Source organism: Peromyscus eremicus, chromosome 2 (genome assembly GCF_949786415.1).
Source record: "Peromyscus eremicus chromosome 2, PerEre_H2_v1, whole genome shotgun sequence".
Taxonomy (NCBI): Eukaryota; Metazoa; Chordata; class Mammalia; order Rodentia; family Cricetidae; genus Peromyscus; species Peromyscus eremicus.
Window position 1 is genome coordinate 136,843,841 of NC_081417.1, and position 8,694 is coordinate 136,852,534.

Below are 8,694 nucleotides of genomic sequence, written 5' to 3' on the forward strand. Positions count from 1 at the left end.
AGGCCTCATATATGCAAGTTACCCACAGCTCATGGCTAGAGTGAGTCTCTTTTGAAGAGAAAGGCCCGAGGGCACTGCTGACATGCCCATTCAGCACCCTGATAACCCAGTTATGGATCTGGCTCTCATTCTCCTGCCTTCTAGAACAACAGTCCTCAAATCACCCCATAGTTTTCTGTTGTACTTTTCTAGACCAAAATTCTGAGGCCTCCCAGTGGAAGGAAGAACTGTAGATTCAGTAGTTAGAGGGCAGTCAAGAGGCTGCCCCGTTCATTCTGACACAGTACCAGATGTGAGGGAATTATCAAGGAACCAGAGAGACGGGAAATGAGAGATTCAAGAAGGTGGCGCCTGACCTTGCACAGCCCCTTACTGTCTGCCGGTCCTTCTCTCTGTTGCTTCTTCCAAAAGAGGGCAGCTGGCAGCGAGCCCTTGACAGGCGGGCCACAGACCTCTGTCCCTGCCTCACCTGGATCTGTCTATTGCCAGTAATTTGAGGCCTTCAGCCCCTTCCTGGGTCCAAGCATCGGCGCTAGAGTGTGCTGGGGAGAGGAGACCTGGGTTTTGCTTCTGTGTGGTCTGCAGCCTGCCCTCTGCTTCAGCCCCAGCCCTCAGGCCACCTGCACTTAAAGGCCAGGCCCGCTCCTGCAGCCATGGCCAAGCGCATCTAAATCCAGCCGCTGAGGAGGGTCCTGACCTGGTTCCATGGAGACCAGAGGTTCCAGGAGCCCTCACGCCACTGTGCTCTGAAACCCCAGCCCATCCCTGCCTGGGCTGACTTCCTGGCTGGGCCTCCGTGGTGGGGACCTCAGCTCCCAACTCCTGAGCTGAGCCCCCAGACAGCACCATGGGACTCCAAGAGCCCTGGCCCTGTCCCACTACCCAGACCAGAGTGCCTGGACGCCCCCCCCCCCACTCCCACTCAACAAGGTTCCCACACACTGGTCTCTGGGCCATTCAGGGGGTGCCCTTTGTGGACATGCAGAATTTCTATGAATATAGTTTTTTGTAAACATTTTGTAACAATTTGGGTTTCATAGTAACTGTGTTACTTGCCAATCATTCTAAGCTGATGTAAATAAATTTCCAAACAAATCTGATTATTTTCCTTTTTAAGACACTGTGATATATCAAAAGTGCACAGTTTGCTGTATGAAGTAATATGGTTTTAAATTTTAAATAAATGTTTTTAGAAAATGGGTTCCTTCTGAGGTATGTTTTCTGTTCTTCATCTCCCTTCAGAACCAGAGGTCACAGGCAGTTCATGCTGGCCATCTTCCTCCCAGGAATGACAGTTTCCAGGGAAGGAGATCCTGTGCTGAGCAGGTATAGCTACTTCCAGCCCAGGCTGTCACCTGGTTCCATTTCAGACATCAAGGCCACAATGTCACCTGGCTGATCTCCGTCTTCCCCCTTCTTGGGCGTGTGCCTCTACAGCTCACCATCGCCACAGGTTCTGAAGGAGCTACTGTATCCCTAGGTGACCCTCTCCCTTTGGTCATAGTTAATGAGGTCAGATGAACATGTAACAAGAGTTTTGCTAGTCAGATCTCACCCGAGCTATTCTCCACTGGAAGGGAGAAGACCCTGTAGGTTACTCTCTGGGGATGGAAATGTGATGTACAAGTTCAGAGTGATTGTTTTAAGCAGGAAGAATTGGATGTCAGAGGAAGAGATGAGAAGCAAGGCCAGCAGGGGCCCCCAGGAATGGTTCCCAAGACAGTACACAGCTGGTCCAGGTGGAGAGCCATCTCCTTCCTCTGAGCCTGGCACAAGAGCTTGGAGGGAGAGACACAGGAGTCACAATCCAGTCTTCTAGAAGTCTCGATTAAAAAGATGCTACCATCACAACCCTGTTATAATTGCATCTCACTGTCCAGGAAGCTGGAGGTAGGTAGTGGACGGATGCTGCTAACACTCTCCGGTTCTCAGGACAACACATTCCAGATGGGAGCGAGAAGGGGGTGTCTGCGCCCCCTCTGCCTCTCAGACTCACACAGATAGATTCACTTAGAGACAGAGTTCCCTCAGAACCTTCCACGTTGCTCTATGACGTGATCAGAAAACAGCCAATGCGTGCTGAGGGTTTCTCACTGGGCAGGCCCGCCCTAAATTCTCTGAATGGGCAGGCGTGTGTTAAGCAATCAAGCCTGTGTAGTTGTAATTCCCAGGAGAGTGGCTATGATTGAAGCAGTTGGCTCAGGTGGCCACTTGTGGTCCCAGCATCTGTGCCCTAAGGAAGAGAGAAGTCACTAAGTATAGTTATGAGACATAGGCTCATAATTTTAGAGGGACTGGAAGATCTAGAGAATCCCAGAGGCTGTGTGGTCTGGCAGCATCCTGAAAAATTGGCCCTCCTGTCCCATGACCCCCACAATCTCAGTGGAAGGAGAAGCACCCGTTACCCTATGGACTACAGTGCCAGAGAACTCTTTTTAAACCTGGAGCTACAGCCAGGCAAGGAGGTACAGAAGGATGTCTGTCCATCATCGGGAGAAGTCCTGGGGGTGAGCACACCAGGCTTCGGGGAGGACTCCAGGTCCAGCAGAGAGTGAGGAGAAAGGAGTCCATGATAGGGGTAAGGGAGAGCAGTGACTACTCATCCATCCATTGAAGACTTTAACTTTCCATGCAAGAGTTCTGGTCCTACTGCAGGTGTGACCTTGAACAAACAGTTGAGTACCCTCAGTTCAGTTTCCTCATCTGTGAAACGCATGATTATAAGGACTGTCCACTCGGAGTGACTGTGTAAACTGCTTGTCACAGGCCCATCCTGCCAGAAGCCAACAATATACGAACCTTCTTCTCTTCGACCATCTCCCAAGACAGCCAGGACAGATGACATGGACTCGGAGTGGGGTATGAGTCTCAAATCCTCCCGCTCCTGCTTTGATTTTCACAGGTGACTGCACAACTCACAGCTTTGGGGTGGTTCTCCTTGGGGAGCTCACGCTGACGGGAAACAACAGATTCAAAAGCGGAGTTGAGAGTGAGCTGTGAGAGGGCTGTTCTCAAGGGGCCTTTCTGACCCTCAGCCAGGCCCCGGTTCCTTGCTTCTGTCCCCTGTGAATGCCCAGGAACAAGCCAAGGAGAGGAAGTCAAGGCTGGGCCACTGGGACTACAAGCTGGCCTGGATCCTGCCCGCAGGGCCTTAATGGTTCTTCCTCGGAAAACAGAGGCTGAGTATTTAAGAAGCATCTGTCATTATGGAAACAAAGTTGCCAGGCCATTTTTTTCTTTTCCTATTTTTACTGCGGGTTCATTATCTTATGCAAATGAGGCCGCTGATGAGGCCTTTCTGCTGGGTGGCCCATGCTGGGACCAGCTCCACCAAGGGGATTTATTGTCTGCCTCAACTCCAGACACAGGATCCAGGATGTGAAGACCCACAGAGATGGCTTCCGGAGCCACAACCCCAACCTGAAAGAAGCCTTCCTCTGTACCCAAAGCAAGGCCCTGGACAGTTCCTGGCATGTCGAGATCCTTAACCTACAAAGGCCCAACTGTCAGTCGTACAGGATTCTGAGATAGCTCAGACTCAGTGGTATCCAGAGCCTAGCAGACTGGCCATCCCCAACACGATAGAAGGAAGACAAAATATCATGAGAAAGGTGCAGTGTGAGCCTGTCTCTGGGACAAGGCCTTGGGCAGCCAGCATAGATCATGTGACTCAACATAAGAGTTCTCAACTCGAGGGCAAGAGAGCTGGGGTGTGCAGCCACTAAGGACCTTACCGTCTTTGGCTGGCCCCCAGAGCCCGCCAATCCCAAATACTTGTGGCATACCATTAGGTGGCAAGGGAACACCCTGAACCAGGACAACGCCTCAGGCAGGGCATGGCTGCAGGAACTGTAAGCACAGGAGATGTGTGCTGACGGCTCTGCTGTGGGGTCATTATATTGATGAAGAAACTGAGGCTTGGAGAGACCAGTAACTTGCCCAAGTCTGGGGAACAGGTTCAGAGACTAACTCAGGACTCTCTGCCTCTCCAAATCGAATGGCCCACAGCACCTCACCCCCTTTTAGCCTCCCTGCTGCTCACAGCTCAAGCATCAGGTCGCTTGCCTAGCCCTCCCCAACTCCTGCAGTGGCTGACTCTAGGCTGTCTCCCGGGCCATCTTTTCAGTGATAAACATGTTGACAAAGCACACATTCTCCCCAGGGAGCCCAGCAGCTTCCACGTGCAGAGAACATTTTCTTGCAGAGACTGTGAGCCTCTCTCGGCCCCAAGCCTCCAGCCCTGACTCTCACTTCCCTGTGAGGACCAGCTTCCTCTGTGTATCAATGATGTTTCTACACCTTATAACACAGCTCAGCCAGGCTAAGTTTATAACGAAAAGAGGCTTATTGGTCTCATAGTTTGGAAGTTTAGAGGCATGGTGGCTGTACGGGTGCCTCACCCGGCTTCGGTGAGGGCCGTTCAGCTACATGACGTCATGGCCAATGGCATCGGCGGGAATGGGGGTGGGGCAGCAAGGAGTCACATTGAGCACCAAGGCACGGAGCTCTTACAACAGTCCACCCATAGGAACTTCCCAGGGGTACACCCCCAACTGACCTACAACTTATCTTTTAAAGGCTCCACCCCCAACATAGCCACCAAAACCCTGACTCCCAACACACGACCCTCTTAAAACACATTCAAGCTATAGCACCCTTCTTTGCTACAACTCAGTCTCTAAACTGATAACTCATGTCCTGGAACAGGAACACAGGCAAGTATTTCCCAAGAGCCTTCTAAGCACTGCACCCTGGGTGGACACATTCCTCTGCCTGCAGCTCAGACCCTCACCACATTTCCCAGAGGCTGGGCAATGGTGAAATGAAAGATAGGAAAAAACAGAAGTTTCCCGATCCTCCAGCTGAGGGTGGAGGAGGAGATTACAGCAGTCTCAAGACCCAATGTCACCAGCTTTCTGCCCTTCCAAGTAACCTAGACATTTAGCCCTGAGGTCCAGGAACACTCAGAATCCACTCCTGTCTGAGGACAGATCTAAGAGCTCTTAGTGCCTGGCGCTATAGCAGGAGAACTTGTCACAGATGACAATAATAAATTAATTTTGTGGCCACTAGTTGAGGCCCTTGCATGCCACCACTCACGAGATTTTCACATCACTCTGAGCTTTGGGATCCCATCCCCACACTGCAGATGTACAAAGTGCGAGAGAAGAATCTCCCACAATAAGAAGGGGACCTCCAGTCCCAGGCCTCTATTTTGTGGATGTGGCGAAGGAGAAGCTAAATGAACAAAGGAATGAATTGGAAAGCAGTCCACAGCAAGGCTGTTTAGATACCATACAGAGGAGGGGAGAATAAAATCCAAACTTGATTAGGCCCAAAAATGCGAATTACTAATTACAGTCACTCACAGGAACGACCTACCATTTATGCCTAATTGCAGTGCAACCCAATAACAATTATGCACATCAATAAATGTGTCAGATTAACTTGGTTGCAAGTTTTATTTGATCACTGACACTAAACCCCATTTACTGGTTGTTACAACTTGGGTGGCTGTGGCCACCCTGCCTGGTCCTGCCGGTCATTTCCAGCTCACCGAGAAGGACATGGAGGCTGGAAAGGAAGTAGAAGATGAAAGAGGGAAGGAAATGGCTCCTTCTTTCTCTACCGAAGCCGGTGGGGTCTGGCAAGCTCTGAGAGAGCGGTTCAGCAGGGGGTCTTTGCAGGGTGTGCAGACCACATCCCAGGCCTCCCCTCCCTTCCTCGATGCCAAAGGCAGCTTCCTAATTAGAACATCCATAACCCTCAGCATCTGCTCCGAGAGAATTCAGCTGCTGCTCCGAGACGGAGAAGTCCATTAACTTTATTGCACAGAACGTCAGACGTGCTTCTAGACAGAGCATCACTGCCAAGTGAGATAAACTACCCGGACTTGCCAGAGGGATGGGCCTCAGCTGGGTCCTCGGGACTCTCCTTTCACTGTCCAATGCCCTAGGTAGTCATGTCATGCTACCCTGGGAGGAGGGAGCCAGGAAAATGGTGACTTCCAAACACAGGTGCAGCCCAAGCACCCAGCCATCACTGCGTAAACCCGCAGTCTGCTGGATGTCAGCCCCAGACAGCTCCATCTGACTCCCAGAATGCACCGGGCTGCCACCCAGAGCCAGGCAACTCGTTCTACCTCAGCAGACATTGGAAGAGCCCTTGTCGCCAGAAGCAGAAGAGCACGGCGGCTCAGAGTGGCACTTGGAAGCAGAAACCCCTGTGACTATGCAAAATTGAGGATCATCCTGAGCCTGGCCCATAAAACGGGCCAGCGCCCACCTCTAAAACGAGGGATGCCTGGAACTTTTAGTGCAATGTGGAGTGGAGCTCTTTAAATGAGAGCAGTTCCTTCCCTGTCCCCGTGTGTGGTAACCGAAAGGAGAGACAGCCACTTATAGGGACGAAGCAAGCGCCACTGTAGAGTCAGCCAGCCTCGCTTACAATCCCAGCTCTACCATGTGACTTCATCCCCTAGGTCTTCAGCTTCCTCATCTGTAAAATGGAGTTGGTGTCCCCTGGCCGCTCTTCTTCACAGGCAAATCAAGAAGATGGAGAAACGCTTGGAGACCACCCAAGGGGTCCTCTGGCGAGAAGCCTTCCCGCTCCAGTTACTAAGGCTGGCATTCCTAATGTCTAATATTCCCCGGGATGTGCCAGGCCCGTGTTAGTTGGGCCATTCCCGGCTCTCCAGCCTGGAATCCATCTCTCTGTGAACACTCCACACATTGGGCCTCCCACCTCCTCCTGGGTGGCCCAGATCCTGGCAGGGAGCAGCCACCAACTCCTAGTCCTGATGGATGACTCCCCCAGTGGGCCTCCCAGCCTCCCTTCCCAGCCTCAGATTCCTTCTTAATATGAATAATTAGCAGAAACACTCAGGGGGGGAGACAGCAGCCATAGCAATCGACCCCAGTGATTTCCGAGCCTCGGGGAGAGCCCAATTTTGCTCCAATCCGGGTGCTGTAAATTCCCATCAAGCTAAGAAAATATAGTGCAATTTAGAAACACTGATACGGCAATAAAACACAGATCTCCAGCAAATGGAATTCGGCAACATCTAAAAATGGAGCCATACATTACTGGGCCTGTGACTCCCTCCGGGGACGTGGTGCTGGGAGAGGCTGGGGGAACTTCATGCTCAAGTGGATCTTTCTTTTCTGGATGAAGGCAGGGCCACCCACAGATGGCCCCTGCTTCCCCTCAGGCAGGACCTCTGTCTGGATTCAGCAATGGGTCCCAGAAGGGTCTCCTCAGAGGGAGAGGACCTAAGGCTCCTCCTGTCTCCAGTGGCTGTTGTGGGAGCATTCACAGAGTGAGCCGGCTGGGAGAACTCACCAGGAGTCCTCACAAGTGGCTTTCCAGGGAAATGTGATTGTTCCATTTATCAAATGAAGACACACAGCCAAGACTTACTCAAGGTCACTGTGGGAGAACTGGCTAAATCTGGAATTGAACATGTTTCTGTCTGCCTATTTTACCCAACTTGGGACCCAGCCCTTGGATTAGCAAAAATCAAAACCAAGCCCAGAAGCGCCGCTGTGTTCTGGGCCAGCAGCAGTCCTGGGGGTGTAGCAAGTACCACAGTGGGTGGGGTCCTGCTGAACTGTGGGGAGGGGGAGGCTTTGGAATGGATGAGGAAGACCAGCCATGCTCAACACCTCCACTTCCCCCTGGTTGGGGGAAGTGTTTGGTCTCTCTCTGGTCCTCTCCTTCTCCCCCTTATCATCTTCTGTTTCCTCGTGTGCCCTCTCTCTGCATCATTCTTTCACACACGTGCACATTTGTGCTCACACATACCCATGCCATGCGGTCCCGGCTTCACACCTATGCCCCGCTGTGCCCTCCACCCGTGTGACAACGCCACAGAGCAGCGACTCATCACGAGCCTGAAGCCCTTGATTCTCTCTTCCTCCTTGAACTAAACACAGCTCACGGACTCCGCTCAGGTTTGGAACACTTATGGACAGCTTCCATGTACTCGTGGATACCTGGAGCCTAACGGAGCAGAAAAGCCAACAGACTGGAATCGGTGCAATTACCAGTGACTGTTCTGGAGTCCGGCTGACCTGGGCTTCAGTTCCAGCTCTGCTACTGACTGGTTGTGTGACAACTTGTGGAAGGTTGCTCCAAGGACTTGGGAGATGGCGTGTGATGAGCAGTTACGCACAATATAGTCATTCCTGGGGTCCATGGCTATTGCTTCCAGAACTTTCCCAGTACAGCCTGCAGATGCCCAAGTCCCTCATGTGAAGTGGCAGAACATCTGTACAGAATTGGCACAAACCCTCTCTTGGCTTTAATTCATCTTGACATAACTTATAATATCTAATACATTATGCAAATTTTGTGTCAATAATCATGATATTGTATTGCCTGGGGAACCACCTACATGTTAGGTTCAGACACTATTGTTTTCTAATTTTTCAATCTGTAATTGGGTAAACCCACGGGTGGGGAGAGTTGGCTGAACCTGGCACATGATAGGTGATTAATAAACAGTAATTGCATTAATTGGGATAGGGTAGGCTGTACTGAGACCACCGGTCCCTCTAGTGGTTTAACGTAGACATCTTTATTTCTCTCATGGATTTATCCCTCTGTGCTGTATTGTGAAGAGCAGCCACGGCAGGTTTGGAGAGCTAAGGCAAGCTTGTGTCTCTACCATCTCGACGGGGAGTCTTCTTCATC